The sequence below is a fragment of the Crotalus tigris genome, unplaced genomic scaffold, assembly GCF_016545835.1.
Source record: "Crotalus tigris isolate CLP2741 ecotype Arizona unplaced genomic scaffold, ASM1654583v1 scf7180000017969.2108049, whole genome shotgun sequence".
Lineage (NCBI taxonomy): Eukaryota > Metazoa > Chordata > Lepidosauria > Squamata > Viperidae > Crotalus > Crotalus tigris.
The window spans coordinates 703,864-720,148 of record NW_024096751.1 but is presented as its reverse complement, the minus strand read 5'-3'; positions in this window follow the sequence as shown (position 1 = coordinate 720,148).

Below are 16,285 nucleotides of genomic sequence, written 5' to 3'. Positions count from 1 at the left end.
TGTATAAAGGATTTCCATGTCTTGGCGAGATTTCTTATGGTTTTATTTGTATTGCTTATATCAGTGTACAGGCAGTTCTCAACTTACGATTGAGCCCCAAATTTCTATTGTTAACAAGACATTTATTAAGTGAGTTTTCCCCCATTTTACAACCTTTCTTGCTACAGGTGTCATGAGAATCACTGCATTTATTAAGTTAGTAACACAGTTGTTAAGTCAATCTGGCTTCCCCCTTGCCTTTCTATGCCAGAAGATTGTAAAGGGTGATCACATGACCCCAGGACACAGCAACCGTCATAAGTACATGTCATTTGCCAAGCATCCAAATTTTGATCACGTGAACATGGGGCTGCTGCAATGGACATAAGTGTGAAGAGTGATCGTAAGTCACTTATTTCAGTGCTCCTGTAACTTTGTCATTAAATGAATAGTTGTAATCAAGTACTACCCATATTTCTTTGTGTGAGACATGCTTAATCAATTGCCATTTGAGTTACAATGCAGCTGGAAAAGTTTAAGCAATTTCTATGTCTCTTTATTTTGCCAGTGGATCAGGAGTGTTTGGGGTTGATATGTGGTTGGCTAGAAGAGACGTCATGCAAGCATACTTACCTTCTGACTGCTAAAACAGAGACCCATAACTGCAATGACTGGGTTCACACTTACTTTTTTAATGGCATGCTTTTAGTAGCATGAGGACCAAAACTGCATTGGATAACCTTTAACTTGAATGTAATTGAATTAAATGTAACTCAATCAAATCCTACACATATGAGTACTCCATGTATATTTCATAATTTCTCATTCTCTCCCATTGAAACTATAATGTAGTGGTGGTCATGTGGGAAGGGGACCAGGATTATATCAAGTATTTTGATTGGCTAAATCAGGGGTAGGCAACCTTGGCTCTTTTATGACTCGTGGACTTCAACTCCCAGAATTCCTGAGCCAGCCATGCTGAGGGAAAGGGAGAGGTTTCCATGCTGAGCCATGCTGGCTCAGGAATTCTGGGAGTTGAAGTCCACAAGTCATAAAAGAACCAAGGTTGCCTACCCCGGTTCTAGATTTTTCTCTTTTTAATGTCTAAGAACCCTCTGTGATCTGGTGAAGACTGAGAAAACCTCTACAGAGGCTCAAAAGTCACTTTCCTCAAGAGCAGCTTCTATGAAGGCTCTGTAGAAATTTGAAGTGGTCTCAAAAATGAGCAAAAATCCTGTCAGAAATGGCAGGGCAGTCAAAGGACAAGAACAAGGAGCCTGTCTTTGAAGCACTGTTTGTCTCTTGTGGTTGTCAGCCTACTCAGGCTCAAAATGACAAAGTATATGCTGACTCAGGAATTCTGGGAGCTGAAGTCCACGAGTCATAAAAGAGCCGAGGTTGCCTACCCCTGGGCTAAATGAAGCCTTGGCCAGAGTAGGTAATAGGTTAGGCAGAGAGGGGCTCTGTCATCAGGTGAAAACCAGAGGTATCTTTGGAATTCCTAACCCTCTATTATACTTACAAATGTGCTTAATAGTTACACTTCCTCTTCAACATTCTAAATTTATTGTCCCCCATTGCTTACAGTGGAGAGATTTTTTTTTTCCTCTAGAAAATGGAGAATGAAAGTTTATTTCTTACACTTTTGAACTTTCATTTTGCTGTCATGTTACTGTCAGAAATTTGGCAACCTTTAATTTCCTAGGCCTGAACGGTCTGAATCACACTTCAGAATTATCCACTCTATTTATAGCCAGAGAAGTTCAATAACATAAAGATTATAAACTATATTTTTTAATCTGAAAGGGCCCTAAAATGATAAATAATTATGAATGTAGGTTGACCACTTGTATTGAGGAAAATTGATCCTTCCAAGGAAGACACTCTTTTTGGAAAAAGAAATCTAAGCAGTCTGTGATAGATTGTTAGTTTATTGTGGATTATAAAATTATAGATAGATGATAGTTAAATAGGTAGATGATAGATAGATAGATAGATAGATAGATAGATAGATAGATGATTAAGAGACAAATAAATAGCTAGATAGCTAGTTGCTGATAAATATAAATATATACATTAGATAAATAATAAGAGATAGACATGAATAGAATTGTGATGATCAATTTATATTTAAGAGCATTCATTTAGTAGATAGAGGCAGTCAACATTATTTTTATTTTATTTTATTTCTTCCTTGGCACAATTAGCAGACTTTTCCATTCTCTAATGTCTGTCTATTCCTGAACAGATTAAATGATAAAAGAGAGAATTCCATTGCTTTTTCCATTAACCTGTAATAAGTCAGCTGATTTTTTTTTTTACAGGTTTGGTGTACAGTAATGGCATTTATGAGTCCTGTCCACTTAACAAATGCAATTAAAGTAGTGACTTGCTCTTATTATTATAATAATGGTTTGAATGGTGAGCAATTTATTGCTTTTCAGAGCAATTGGCACAAAGATGTTATACTCCTAGACAGTGCAAAAATCTGATGCTGCTCTTTGATTTTATAGACTCTTCCTTTCTAAACTATTAGAAATTATGACGGGCTCAGAACTGCTTTATAGTCAAGGACTACCAGTGCAGGCCATCTTTTCTTTTCTCTGCTGAAAGTTAGACTGGCCAGCTTTTATTTTTATTTAATTTGATTGAAAGTCTGTGCCCTTAAAACCATTTCACAGGCCAAAATTATACTGATCATTCTTTCTCTCAATGACACAGAAACAAAAGCTTCACTTGATGACCCACCTTTAATGGATCTGTTAATTAAAAGTGACTTATGACTGGTCCTCATACAGCAGTCCTGCCAGAAATAAATAATACAACCCTATTTAGAGAGAGTATATAATATGGTTGCTTTATATTTCACATTGTTAGATGACACATTTTCACTGTTTTATTTCCAAAACCAAGGGTGCCTTAGTATACAGGTAGTCCTTGAGCTATGAGTCATTACACAAGTTGCACTCAATTTTACAACCATTTTTCCCATGGTCATTATGCAAATCTTACCATTGCTAATCAAATCTGGCTTCCTCCATTGATTTTGCTTGTCAGAACCTGGCTGCAAAAGTCACAAATGTGACCTTGGAATGCTGCAACCACCTTAAATACATTCTGGTCACCTAGCACCCAAATTCTGATCACATGACTGTAGGCACACTGTTTTGGTAAGAAGTGTGAGGACCAGTCATAAGTCATTTTTTTCAACACTATTGTAACTTCACTAAATGAATAATCATGTTGATAATTCCCTGTAATGCAGACTTACTTCACAGATGAATTGTTTCTTATCTTGATGGCAACCAAAAAGAGTTGGAATTTCTGACTGATAGAAAGTTGAATGCCAAAGTTGAGGGCCTTGCCAATATGCTATTTTTCTGCAAGAATTTCGCATAATTTCACTACCATTATCTGAAAGAACATTTTGCATGCTCTGTTATCTACCTGATGCAGACTTTTCTGGGGAGGGGTAGTGGTAAAATAACTAAGAATATTTGCCCTCTTTTTCTCTTCTTTTCTTTGTATGCTTGTTTTTGTTTCTTTTAAAAAACTCCTCACCTCAGCTACAGGCTACAACTTATCCCTGACAATGCCAGAACTGTAATAAATTGTTCAAAGTCAGACCTGAGGCTGTCTCAGTTGCTGCAAGATCAGGGTTTGATATCCTTCTGAATCTACAGTAGTTGAATTTAAGGAGGAGGAGGAGGAGGAGGAAGAGGAGGAGAAGGAAGAAGGAGAAGGAAGAAGAAGAAGAAGAAGAAGAAGAAGAAGAAGAAGAAGAAGAAGAAGAAGAAGAAGAAGAAGAAGAAGAAGAAGAAGAAGAAGAAGAAGAAGAAAACACTTGACCCCATAGAGAATAGAGGAAAAAGTAGAAAAAGTAAAAAATTTTTCTTTTCTTCTTTCTCTTTTCCTACATCCCTAGTAATAACAATAATCTTATTTCTGCAATTCACTGATGCTGAATTCTGATGCCTCCCACAGTCATGTTGGCAATCCTCCTCAGTTTTGGTTGTTTGCAGTGTCCTGTGGTCATAGGACCATGCTTTATCTTTTTTGCCCCAAATTGCATTGCTCGCCAACAATGGGGTTGCCATAGGAACATGGCATTCATTTAACAACCCCTGCAAAAAAGGTTATAAAATTGAGTTAGTAACACGGGTGACCCACCTTATGATGGTTATGACTTACCACCACAATGGGCAAACTTGGTTACAGTTGCAAGTCCAGAACTACTATACCTGTAACATGTACAGGATGGAGTTTCATATAATTCAATAAGTCAGAGTCTATCCTGGAAATGGGAACAGTCCTTCACAAGCCCAAATTCAGTGCAGGCCTCTCATTTCCGGATTATGGAAACTCCAAACTTTAGTCTTTTTTTGTTGTTGTTGTTCTTCCTATGTCATTCAACTCGATATCAGAATGTGCCTAGCAGGAGAAGAGCAATAGAAAAATACATCCAACTGTTCTTGGGAAAGGCCTACTGTTTATGGGGACATGGATCATAGTCTAGTGCAGGGGTAGGCAACATTGGCTCTTTTATGACTCATGGACTTCAACTCCCAGAATTCCTGAGCCAGCCATGCTGAGGGGAAAGGGAGAGGTTTCCAAGCTGAGCCATGCTGGCTCAGGAATTCTGGGAGTTGAAGTCCACGAGTCATAAAAGAGCCAAGGTTGCCTTCCCCTGATCTAGTGGTTAAGGTGCTGGCCTAGAAACTAGAGGACTGTGAGTTCTAGTCCTGCCTTAAGTATTAAAGCCAGCTGGGGGGGATCTTGGGCCAATCATTGTAAGACTGAATTCTAGTCCCACCTTAGGCATGAAAGCAGGATGGGTGACTTTGGGCCGGCCTCAGCCCAACCCACCTCACACAGTTGTGGTAGTTGTTGGGAAAATAGGAGGAGGAAGGAGTATTAGGTACATTCCCTGTTATTTATAACAATAATAGTGGCAAATAATAAAGAGGGCATGAAAAATAGTGCTTAGCAGCAATTCAGGGCAGTGCATCAAAAAATTACAATTGAAATGAAATACAATTTATTTCAAATCCTGCACCAATGTTATTCTGAAATACAGAATGGCCTGGCACACTGATAAAGTTCTAAAATTAATTTCCAACTAATAAAATAAAACGTTTTTTCAGTCCATCTGAATCCAGACACTTGTGACATTAATATAATAATAAATCATCATAGCATTTTAGCAGCATTTATTTCTTAATTGCAAAAAATTGGCAAGCTATTAGCAAAACAGGTGAAAAATGTCATACTCCATTTCTTCAATTTCTTTTTCAATTTTCTTTTATTAAAAGTAGGAGACTGTTGATATACTTAAAAAATGTAAAATGCACCAACAAACAATGAACTGCACGCTTGAAATGGCTTGCTCCTTGGTTCAGACGAACTGAGTTCTTAAACCTCATTCAAAGCAATCAATATACATTGAAAAAGCAAAATAATTTCTGGTACATTTATACAAATTATATTTGCCTAGGAAGTTGTTCCTGAAAGGAACATAGCTAGTTCGTTACTTCAGTTCTGGTTCCAGCCTGTAAAATGGAATTGTTAGTAATGTTTCCTGAAAGCAAATAGAGTAGAATAGAATAGAATAGAATAGAATAGAATAGAATAGAATAGAATAGAACAGAACAGAACAGAACAGTGATGGCGAATCTTTTAGAGACCGAGTGCCCAAAAATTGACCCCACCCCTGCTCCACCCCCTGCCCTGCCTGGCCGCAGGGCCACTCGTCGCCTCCAGGGCCCGCCACAGATCACCCAGGCAGTCTAGCAGCGCCACAGCAGCTATGCCCTCTGCCCACGCTGCACTGCTCTGCATGGGCCATGCTCAGGGGCGACTCTCCTCCAGGGAGGCTGCTGGTGAGGAGGGAGTCATGGGCGGAGGCAAGGCTGGAGCAATGGCATGTGTGCCCACAGAGAGGGCTCTGAGTGCCGCCTCTCGAACCTGTGCCATAGGTTCGCCACCACTAGAATAGAATATCTTAATTGTCGTTGTATAACCCAGAACAAAATTAAGTGCTGTCCACAGTGCACACTACAAACAAGTAAGAACCACAACTAAAAGTTTACATTATATACACACATCCTTCACATTCTATTCACCATTGTGTTGCCCTAATATTGCACTATACAATAGTATTTAATATGGTTACAGGTCTGAGAGAAAAACAGTTTTTCAGCCTAATTTGTCTTTGTTTTTATTATCCTGTTTTTATTATCCATCTGCCCGATGGTAATAGTTCAAAAAAAGGATGTCTGGGATGAGACGAGTCTTTAAGAACGTTTTGAGCTTTCCTAAGACAGCAGGAACTGTACAGTTTGTCTGGGGGGGGGAGGGCAGTCAATAATTCTCTGGGCGATGGCAATGACCCTCTGGAGCGCTTTCCTATCTGCTACTGTGCAACAGGCAAACCACACACAAATGCTCTCTATAGAGCAGTGGTCAGAATGCTCTCTATGGAGCAGCGGTAGAAGGTTACCAGCAGTTATTCATTTAGTTGTTGTTTCCTGAGAAGTCTGGAGAAATTTAATCTTTGCTGGGCCGTCTGGGCCTTCAACTGACAGGAGCCAGAGGGTTAGGTACTTTGAAGCAGCAAACTTGTGATCCAGTATAGATCCATAGAACAGAACTTTGAGAGACACAGTCAAAACTAACCTTGTAGATTTCTCCCCCCAAAAATTAATATAATTTTTATTAGAAATTTTTAACATAAGAAAAAGATAAGCATGAAAAAACTACAGAAAATGAGATTAAGGAAGGAAGAAAAGATAGAGGAAAAATTCAGAAAAGAAAAAAGAAAAAATATACTTAAAAAAAGCGACTTCTGATCTTCTTTAGTGATCGCTCAAAGTACCGAAAAAAAGGCTTAGGGCAACTATGGCGAGATCAAAAGTCAGACGCTTGGCAACTGACTTGTATTTAAGACAGTTGCACTGTCCCAAGGTCACATGATCCCATTTTGTGACTTTCTGACAAGCAAAATCAATGGAGAAGCCAGATTCGCTTAACAACTGTGTTACTAATTTAACAAGTGCAGTGATTCACTTTGGCAAGAAAGGTCATAAAATGGGGCAAAACTCGCTTAACAAATATCTCACTTAGCAACATAAATTTGGAGCTCAATTGTGGTCGTAAGTCGAGGACTACCTGTATCACTTCACCCCCTTTAAGATTACATTACATAGTTTGCTTCTTCCCACACCAAAACTTTTTCACTTGGCAAATCCAAAAATTTGTAGGACTGCACCCTCTTCACATTGAAAATGCAGAATCAAACTACTGTAACCCAGGTACAGATGACTGCTGTTTCATTCAGTCAGTCCCACCATATGTTTGGCAATGATCTAGTTGTGCTCACAATGCTTAGACGCTTATGGATTTTTCGAAAGCTGTTGGCAGGACTCCTGGATCACGAATCCCAGATATTTGGGCAGTGGTGGGATTCAAATATGTGAACAACCAGTTCTGTGTGTGGATGCTGCTTCTTGAAGTCCATTTTGGGCCTGGGCAACAAAAAATTGGCTACTGGTTCTGCCGAAGTGATGCGAACCGGCTGAATCCCACCACTGTATTTGGGGCTCTCCATCTGCCATAGAGGCAAACTGTGGCTCCTAGTCTTAAATAAAGGCTTGATCCTAGCATCCTTTAAAAACAAAAATCAATTGGCTTCTTAGCATGGATGGCAGAGAGGAGAGTTTAGCCCATCTGTGCTGCTTGCTATTTTCAAAGAATTTTTTTTTCCACCCTAAGAATGAACCACATCATGAATTCATAACATTTTTGGAGAGAGATTGATATGTCAGAAATTAGCTGGCTCTGTTTGGGTTGCAAGTGGGTGGGATTTTGCTCATATCCTTGCTATGTCTTGGTGAGAAATGCCAGTGTGGGAGTGACAGACAGAACTTGGGTGGAAGGCTTTCATTCAGAAATGGCAAGTCCAGGTCAAATAAAGAGGGCAATTTAGAACTAAGAAAAGCACCATTTCCCTTTCTCAATTAGTATCCTAACCTTAATTCTGCAATATTTTAAAGATCCGGTCTAAAGTCCTTCCAAACCGAATCTGGCATTCTTAAGAACCTGAAGACATATTACATTGAGTTCTTGTATGATTCTGTTCTGATACACCCAACCTCATTTTGTATGTTTGCTAGTTTGTTATCAATCTGACTGTTTTCCTCCATGTAGTTTTTTTTTTACTGAGGTTTACTCTTCCTATAAGACAGAGGTCCCGAACCCCCGGTCTGTGGACCGGTATCAGGCCGTGGCATGCCAACAACCGGTCCGCACAAACAAAGAAAGCCCCATCCACAGGATGCAGGCAGCACACAAAGCCACGCCCCCTCCGGTCCATGGAAAAACCTCTCTCCATGGAACCGGTCCCTGGTGCCCGCTCTGCTATAAGAGACCTAGTCTGCTCTATTGTGTTCCCTGTAGCTACCTATGGTTGAACCTCTAAAAAGCAAGACAGGAAGAAAATCAACTTATCTGAGCTGTGATGCTGGAGAAAGCTCCTGCATATTCCTTGGACAGCAAAGGTGACTAACAATCAAATATTGGAGCGCATAACACCAGACATGACCCTGGATGGCAAAATCACAAAACTATGTGTCAATTATTTTCGCCATGTCATGCAGGGGAATTCAATGGAGAAAGCAATTGTGTTGGGAAAAGTTAGCGGTAAAAGGAAACCAGACTGCCAAAGAACACCGTAGCTGGACACCGACAAAGTTGACACCATCCAGAGCATTGAAAACCTCAAAGAAGCAGTGCAAGATCAAAAGACATGGAGAGACCCGGCGCATAGAATCACCAAGAGTTGTACATGACTGAATGGATAACAACTTCATTACTATCATCATCATCATCAAATACTTAACTTAGCAAAACTATCAGAGCATGATACCAAAATAAAACATATGCAATCCTTTCCCTTCTGAACATGGAGAGCAAATATAACAAAAAAAGATAGATCCATAAGTATAAAATCACAACCAGAGCTTTAATAACATCTATAAAATCAGATGCCTATAATTGATTAATATAAGTGAGGTGACATTTTCTAGGTAATGAAAAATATTTTTGGTCGGGCATTGAAAGTTACTCAATTTGGCATTAAGAAGACTGCCTTGGAGAAAACAGCAATCCATATAAATGAAAATTTTCATCACATTTCTGGAGAGCAAGAAAAAAATCAAGCCAACAAAAGGGGTTTGCTTGGTAGTTCTTGATTTCTACTCTATTTAAGACTTTGAAGATATGGGAAATTGTTTCAGTTAGCCATAGAACAGTATGTTAAATTAATTCAAAGGTCACTATATGGTTAGTATATGAATCCTTATTTACCAGTGTCTGAATAGATCCATGCACCTAAATTTAAGTCAGCCTTTTCCAATCTGGTGGTCTTCAGATCTATTAAATTTAGAATCTTTTAATCCCATTGCCAATATGATTCCTTGAAGAAGAAATGGGAAACAAGAGACCCAATACATTTGTCAGGGATCAGAGAGAAAGTCAGTTGCCTTAATGGAAAGTAGTTTGCTTCTTTGTTTTATTTATTTATCTCACCATGGAGCTACTCTAGATGGTGAGTTGGAAGTTCAAAATCAGATTGGTCTTTCCAAAAGCTCAGGGATGACTCCAGATCCGATCAAACTATCAATGAAACATTTTATTCTAACAAGGGGAAATTGCTCAGTACAGTGCAAAGTTAATCCTATTGACCGTATTAATTCAAATTAATTTTAACTTTTGTCTTCTCTCAGTCCATGTCTCTACTAAGTGTTCTGGAGACATAGCTTACAACGAAGAGTTGGGCATCTCTAATCTAAAGGATGTGGTGTAGTCACAAAGAAGCTGCAAAGAAGAGGGGGTAAAATTATTCTCCGGAGCACCAGAGAGCAGGACAAGAAACAATGGTTGGAAACTGATCAAGGAGAGAAGCAACCTGGAACTAAGGAGAAAGTTCCTAACAGTGAGGACAATTAGCCAGTGGAACTGTTTGCTTTCAGAAATTGTGGGTGCTCTATCACTGGAGATTTTAAAGAAGAGGCTGGACAGTCACTTGTCTGAGATGGTATAGGTTTTTCTGCTTGAGTGGGGGGGGTAGACTAGAAGACCTCCAAGGTCCCTTCCAGCTCTATTCTATTCTAATCTTCCAGGAATGTAGACCAGAATGAATGTAGCTCACAAATTTTAGAGTGGAACAAGAAATGTTTGAGTCAAGGCTACAGACCAGGATAGAATTGGAAATAATCCAAAAAGAGGAAGGAAAGCAGTGAAAGTGAACAGGTAATAAATAAAGAAATGGTGGATAAAAATAGTAAAGGTTTTCAAGAGCAAAGACTGTTGTGGAGAAACAATGACAAACTTATTAAGTATTAGAAGATCTGAAACTGGTTGGCCTTTAAAGAAGTCTAAAATAGTACCATGCAGAAAATGTTTCTGGAATTTAGTCACATTTGATGAAAAAGACTTTTTTTTTTAAAAAAAATGTCTTTGAAAAGATGAGGCAGTATCAGAGAAATTCTCATAAATTAAGCATGCTGTTGTTGGATTCATTTCGTTATTGGCGTTTGAGAGATCTGTAGAAATATCCTGGCTTTTCCTGAAAAATACTCTTTCAGGTGTTTTATTTATTTATTTAAGAAAATTTATATGGTTGCCCATCTCACTCTTAGTGACTCCAGGGAGTTTACAAGGATAAAAGCCCAATTTGAAAACAATGAAAAGCAATACCTCTCTCCCATTGGTGACAACAATTAGTCAATCAAATAAAGTACTTGATGGGCATGGGCTCCATCTCACTCTGGGGTCCCCAGACCTGTTGGCAGAATCAGATCTTCAGGGCCTTGCAAAAAAGTATTAAAGTGGAGGCCAATATCTCTAAGAGGGTGACGCCCCCCAGGGAGGGAGCCACTGCGGAGAAGACCCTTCTTCTGGGTCCTGCTATATGGATCTCCTTAGTAGAGGGACTCGTAACATTTCCTGCTTCTCTGCCCTGGTGGCTCTATGGTCTCTTTCACATCCCATAGAAGAGAAGTTATTGGAAAAGGAAGGTATTGTGAGGAATCTCCTACCCTTGAAAATCTCCTTAGTACAATGCAGCAACTTTATTTTGCCAGATATTTTATAGCTGGTGATAAATTCCTTATTGCTGGAGTCATTTTTAATGCAGGATCTTGTCTGTTAAAAATGCATTGTTTTCATACCATCATCTTTTTTCTTTCTTTCTTAAAATTAAGTTCGACAAGTTGCAACCTTTCAAAGTCGCAAAAGACCCCCTTTTGCCAAGAAACATCTACTGTTCGACAATTCACAATCATCATTTTATGTTGCCTGCACAATCTTGCCCAAATATGTGATATTTCAATGGGCAGTTTGTTGCAGAGCTGTGTCACGGCAACTCCTACAGGTTATAAGGATTGCATCGATACAAAGGAAGGCTATTGAGGAAGACGGTGGCATTTTTATGACTCGTCTTGAACATTGCCAAAGTGGTGAGCAAGTGTATATAAAAAAAATAACACAATAAAACAAAAGTCTGGAAATATTTTATAAATATAGTTCAGTATCTAAAAGGAAAGGAGAGATAATTATTTAGTGAGTTATAATAAAAGTATCTCAAAGTACCTTCAGAAGGGGGTAACAGTAGTAAAGTCAGCACTGGCAATAAAATATTAAAAATATAAACAATGGTTTTAAGAATGTCTACATCATGACTCAGATTTTTAAAGAATTGTAATTGTTAGTGGTTACTGTTATATTATAATGTAATCCTGATGTACATTATCCTAAAATCTCATATAGGATGAAAAGTGTGTAGTAGGGTGCCCCAGGGCTCTGTTCTGGGCCCAGTGCTCTTCATCATCTTCATCAACGATTTGGATGAAGGGATAGATGGGGAACTCATCAAATTTGCAGACGACACCAAGCTGGCAGGAATAGCCAACACTCCAGAAGACAGGCTTAGGATACAGGAGGATCTGGACAGACTTGAACACTGGGTGCTATCTAACAAAATAAAATTCAATGGTGAAAAAAGAAGGTTCTACATTTAGGCAAGAAAAATCAAATGTACAGGTATAGTATAGGTGGTACCTTGCTCAATAGTAGTAACTGTGAGAGGGACCTCAGAGTCCTAGTGGACAATCACTTAAATATGAGCCAGCAGTGTGCTGCAGCTGCCAAAAAGGCCAACACAGTGCTGGGCTGCATTAACAGAGGGATAGAATCAAGATCAGGTGAAGTATTAATACCACTCTTCAATGCCTTGGTATGGCCACACTTGGAATACTGCATCCAGTTTTGGTCTCCATGAGGTAAAAAAGATATTGAGACTCTAGAAAGAGTACTGGAGTCTAAAGCATATAAGCATATAAGACTGGACGCTAAAGCATATAAGGAAATGCTGCTGGAATTGGTTATGTCTACTTTAATGAAGAGAAGGATGAGGGGGGACATGATAGCAGTGTTCCAATATCTCAGGGGCTGCCACAAAGAAGAGGGAATCAAGCTGTTTTCCAAGGCGCCTGAAGGCAGGACAAGAAGCAACGGATGGAAACTAATCAAGGAGAGAAGCAACCTAGAACTAAGGAGAAACTTCCTGACAGAACAATTAACCAGTGGAACAACCTGCCTCCAGAAGCGGTGAATGCTCCAACGCTGGAAGTTTTTAAGAAGAGACTGGACAGCCATTTATCTGAAATGGTCTAGGGTTACCTGCCTGAGCAGGGGGTTGGACTAGATGACCTCCAAGGTCCCTTCCAACTTTATTATTATTATTATTATTATTATTATTATTGTTGTTGTTGTTGTTGTTGTTGTTACTGTTATTACTGTTATTACTATTATTATTATTATTACGAGCGCAATTCAGAAATAAATCTCCATTTGGTTAACAGTGACAGACACTCGCAGATACAGAACTTTTATTATGCACATTAGAAAACTACAACATTACATTATTTTTTGACATAATCGCCATTCAAATTGAGGCATTTGTCATAACGTCTTACAAGCTTTGAAATTCCTTAGTAGTAGTCGCTTGGCGCCAAATCTGGGCTACAGTATGGGAGGGTGTGCAGTCGAGCCGAGGTGGCGCAGCAGTTAGAGTGCAGTACTGCAGGCCACTTTAGCTGACTGTTCAGCAGGTCAGCGGTTCAAATCTCACCGGCTCAAGGTTGACTCAGCCTTCCATCCTTCCGGGGTAGGTAAAATGAGGATCCAGATTGTTGGGGGCAATGTAAATATATATATATATACATTGCTTACTGGTGTACACCACTTAGAGAGTGCTTGCACTTAAAGCGGTATATAAGTCTCATAAATAAATAAATAAATTAAAAAAAACATCCCAACAGAACTGCTTCAAAAATTCTTGGGTACGTCCAGTGCTTTTTTTGTAAAAAAAAAAAAAGAAAAGATACTGGAACTCACACATGTTATACAACCTGCCTTGCCTACCCTACAAGGTTCCATCCCAAAAAGGCACTGGAACTCTGTTCTAGGCGTTCTATAACAAAAAAAGCCCTGGGTACATCTAGTGATGTGTGGGTGAGCATTATCGTGAACCGACACCACACCGGAAGTCAGCAGGCCCCGACGCTTGTTATGGATGGGGCTTATCTGAATTTTTGTAAAGTTTCACAGCAGACGTCTGAATTGATGGTCGAACCATGCTCCATGAACTTCACTAGCAGTGCTCCTTTGGCATCTTCACATTTGGCGAGATTTTCTATGGTAGGACTTTTTAACCAGTGGTACAGGTATCACCTGTGGTACATTGGCACCTGGCAGGTGGTACGCGACCATCCTAGAAAGGTAGCAGGGGAGGGGAATGAGTTGAACCAGTGGCAGCACTGCATCATCCTGAGCAAGAGATGGCTGGAGCTGCAGGACTGTCAGGGCTCAGCGAAATCGCCAGGATCAGTGCCGCTTTCCAGCTGATCAGCGCTTCTTCGGGACTGTCAGGACTCAGTGGAAGCGCCAGGATCAGCACCAGGCTCCAGCTGGAGCTCAGTGCTGATCCTGGCGCTTCTGTTGAGCCCTGAAGAAGCACCAATCAGCTGGAATGTTGCAGCATCTCCAGGGTCTTGTGATTTACATTCAGATGCATGGCAACTGATTCATATTTATGATGGTCACAGTGTCCCAGGATCATGTGAATTGACCAAAATCTGCTGCAACCATCCATCAGATGGGGGGAATAAAAACCAAGCACCCCCACCCCACCCCCTCTGCCAATCCTCAACAGAAATGTTCACAACAATAGAAACCTCGGACAGGAGGAAGAGCGCGGCCGGGCGGGTAGGCAGGTGTCTTGCTCGGCTGTGGCTTGGGGGGCGCTTTTTTCAGTGCCATTGTAGGTTCGAACAATCACTAAGCGAACTGTTGTAAGTTGAGGACTACCTGTACTTCATCACTTTTTTCCTTTTTTTTTTTTTGGTCATCAAATTTTTGACACCTTGCTAGGCGACTGGTGGTACTCGGATATTGCCGTATCCTAAAAGTGGTACAATGGGTAAAAAGGTTGAAAAGCCCTGCTCAATGGCACCACTTCCGGTGTGGTGTTGGTTCACAATATAATGCTTGCCCGCACACTGCTAGATGCACCCAAGAACTTTTGAAGCTGTTCCGTTGGGATGTTTTTGTTCACCCCCCCCATAGCCCAGATTTGGCGCTGAGCAACTACTACTAAGGAATTTTAAACCTTGTAAGACGTTATGACAAGTGCCTCAATTTGAATGGCGATTATGTCAAAAAGTAATGTATTGTTGTAGTTTTCTAATATGCATAATAAAAGTTCTGTATCTTTTGTATAATATCTGTATATAATAAAGGTGTCTGTCATTGATAGCCAAATGGAAGTTTATTTCCGAATTGCCCTCATATTTTAACTAAATAAATAGTATTGTGTCACTTAAGCTCCTTGAAAATAATCCTGAAAGTAAATAAATGTAGCTTGTTTCACGCTGAATTTAGGACAGCCTTCCTCAACCCCAAGAGATATTACACAGATGGGATCAAAAAAAGACAGTGGGGCAATTCTACAACTAAAATCCCACCTTATTATTGCCCTGTAAATGTGGGGAACAATAACTTCCATAGTGACAATATTTTTAGACTTTGTTTCTTTGAGGACCTCGTGAAGGCCCAACTAATTTGATACAGGTAGACCTCGACTTTATGACCATTTGTTTAGTAACCATTCAATGTTGCAATGGTGAAACCAATTAATCTATGGAACAACCTGCCTCCAAAAGTTGTGAATGCTCCAACACTGGAGGTTTTTAAGATGAGATTGGACAACCATTTGTCGGAAATGGTATAGAGTTTCCTGCCTGAGCAGGGGGTTGGACTACATGACCTCCAAGGTCCCCTCCAACTCTGTTATTCTGTTATAGTGCTGAAATAAGTGACTTATGACTCTCCTTGCATTTAAAACCATCACAGTATCTCAGTGGTCACATGATTTTGATTCAGGCACTTGGCAACTGACCTGTACTTATGACTGTTGCAGCATTCCAGGATCTTGTGATCGCCATCTGCAACTTTCCCAGGGAGCTTCACCAAGTAAAATCAATTTGCTTAACAACTGCATGATTCATTTAATGATCATTGAGATTTACTTAACACCTGTGATATTAAAAAAAGCCCTAAAATCAGGTATCACTTACTAAATAGATGCAACATTTAGTGATGGAAGTTCTGGTCCCAATTGCCAACTCTGGGCATGATTTAAAGCGATGTTTCTCAATCTCAATTTAAGTTTTGTGGACTTCTATTCCTAGAATTCCCACAGGCAGCATGCTGGCTAAGGAATTCTGGGAGTTGAATTCCACACATCTTTTGAGAAACACTGATTTAAAGATCGGCACTGCTATAGCCCAGTTATCTACCATTTTCTAACACAGTGGTTCTCAACCTGTGGGTCGGGACCCCATTTGGGGTCGAACAACCATTTCACGGAGGTTGCCAAACAACGCAGTCCGCCATTTTTTCCCCTTTTCCTTAGCTGTGCTACTCCCTTTTATTCTATTGGCTTTCAAAAGCCAATAGGAATTGTCCAGGCTGTCTCTGCCCTGCTGAGCCTGCCAAAAGTCCCATTCTGCAAACTGTGCTGCACCAGTTGAGTAGTCCTCGATTTACAACCGGTTGAGTAGTCCTCGACTTATGACCGGTTGGGGGTCACGGCATTAAAAAGGTTGAGAACCACTGTTCTAACACATCAACCTGTTTAACTTTTTTCTCATCATTGTAGATGCTCCTCCAAGTCCTATTACCTTTG